The 2,392-nt window shown below is 40.9% G+C and overlaps 1 pseudogene; it reads right to left on the bottom strand.

The window, feature by feature from the left end:
• The window catches only part of LOC107617840, a 6,311-nt pseudogene continuing 4,032 nt past the window's right edge, over nucleotides 114-2,392 (bottom strand).

Here is a 2,392-nt window from a genome sequence, read left to right on the forward strand (position 1 = left end):
ATATGGTAGAAGGCAAGTGATGAACTTAACACCACAACAAAACTGCTCAATACATTTTGAATTGTGCATCATTGGGCAATCACCATTGACCATTATCCAAAGAAAACAACAAAGAACATGGGAAGATAAGGTTTTCTTTTTTAATTCAACGGCAACTATGAAGAGAAATGATGCAAGCATCTTATATTAGAGTTATGTAGGTTTTAACTGGACTATGCGCTCAGTTTCTCTTCTAATATATAGAAAGTACAGCTTACACATGCCGTTGAATCATCAGCAATAAGACAAAAGTAAACACAACCCAGCCAAACCAAAATTTAATTCAGAAAACCAGTTCCAAAAGTTAAAATGCCAATTTAAGGCACATATCAAACCAAAAAAAAAAAGGTTCAATCCATATGTGCAACCTTCTGTATGTATGCATATGTAGCAGGGAGGGAAGTGTTGATATCAAATTTATAATGTGCAAACTAGATTATCACACACACACCATCTCAGAATTTCATGAAGTATCATCATCAAACAGAACTTTATAAAACCGTTTCCTTTCCTCTGGGTCAAACAAACCTCCCGGCTTATTGTCTCCATCCTCATCATCATCTGAGTCAGCATTTTCACTTCTTCTCCTCTTACACTTTACTTCATCTACTCTAGCCAAAGGAACACCTTTCTTCCTCCTCTTCTCCATATTTATGAGGCGCCGCCTCTGATTGTACTCATGAAGCCCTTCCTGCATCAGTTCCCCAAATTTCTCCTTCACAACAACCAGAGGATCCTTTTCAACAAGTTCAGACCCAACATAGGCCTCCCTAAGAAGAACTGTGTAAATCTGATACTTGTTAGAAACATAGAAAATCCCAGGGTGCTTGAGCAACAACACATTCAACCTATCAGGCAAAGCAAACTCCCTCCTAAAATGACCCAACTTCACTATTAAGGCTTTCTTCCAAAGAGTCAAAGACAACACCTCATGTACCAATCCCACATTCATCTTCTCCATCTCTTTCTACCCTTCCACCAATTCCCTGTGGTCCATGTAAGGCAAAAAGTAAGGAATCAAATCGAATTCACGAAATCTCTCCCATGATTTCACCCAACTGAAAGGCAAAGAACATGAGAACGTTGGCCTTGTATTGCCGTTCCTCCTGGCCGCAATCTCCACTGTGGATACAGCAAATTCAGGGTCCTAGTGAACCAATTCAATCTCCATAGAGCTCCTCCTCCCGCCCTCATTAACAACACGGAACAAATTTGGGTACTTTGCAACAATCCTAATCACGTAATCATCGGGAAATCCTAAATTCCTTTTCAGCTCGTTGATTTTCAGAACATTAATCCTCTTGTTGACGCTCATCATAAGTAATTTTGCTAACCTGCAAATGAAAGCATTTTCTGAGACTCTCTAACAGATTCCTCCTCTTCGACGAGGCTCATCATGTGCTTGGAGAGGTGACAGCGGTGTTCATTGCCAGTGAAAGTAACGTCGAAGCAGGAAAGGTACTTGTGGAGCCAGTTGAGGGCTTTGCCTTTGAGGTCAAGGGTTTTGAACTTCTTCTGAAGGGATGCAATGGGGATCTCTTGGTTTGGATAGCGGAGGATGATGTTCTTGATATGGTTGTTGACAATCCAACGACGGTTGCGGGAGAGCGCGGATTCGAGGACTGGATCCTTCTTCATGGACCACAGGGAAAAGGTTCGGTGGAGAAGAGAAAGACATTGTAGTTTTTGTAAAGACGGAATCACAGGACCACGACGATGAATTAGTCTTGTGAGCATGTGATTTTGTCTATTAAGATGAGAAAAAATGTGACAAATGGTTCAATGTTGCAATAGGGTTCATTGTGGTCCAGAATCAATTCCAATTAGGCAGTTCACAATCACATTGTAGCAACGAAGCCTATTAACAATTAACAATCAATTAGAGACAATTAACAATGGTAATTTTAGGGCCCTCCTAATTAAAATTGAAAATAAGGTGCATCCCTATTATTTATATTAGCAAAATCATAATATCATAAGCACAAAATAAAACTAAATAACTAAATACCAATAACATTTGGGATAAGTACTGTTTTGGTCTCTAAGGTTGAGCATAAAAATCGAAACCGTTCTTCGTCTAATTTTCGATTTAGAGTCGTCCTTAACGTTTTTTTCGTATTAAAATTGTCCTTTTTATTTTTTTGGACAAAAATACCTTTACCACTACCAACATAATTACTTCCTCCACCACCACTACCACCAACACCAACACCACCGCCACAACTTCCACCAACACCACCACCACCACCACCACCACCACCACCATCAAGCCCCTCACCGTAACCCCCCACCCCTCACCCCACTCCCTCACCCCCTCACCCCCTCACCCCCTCACCGTAACCCCCACCCCCTT

The sequence above is a fragment of the Arachis ipaensis genome, chromosome B09 (assembly GCF_000816755.2).
Source record: "Arachis ipaensis cultivar K30076 chromosome B09, Araip1.1, whole genome shotgun sequence".
Lineage (NCBI taxonomy): Eukaryota > Viridiplantae > Streptophyta > Magnoliopsida > Fabales > Fabaceae > Arachis > Arachis ipaensis.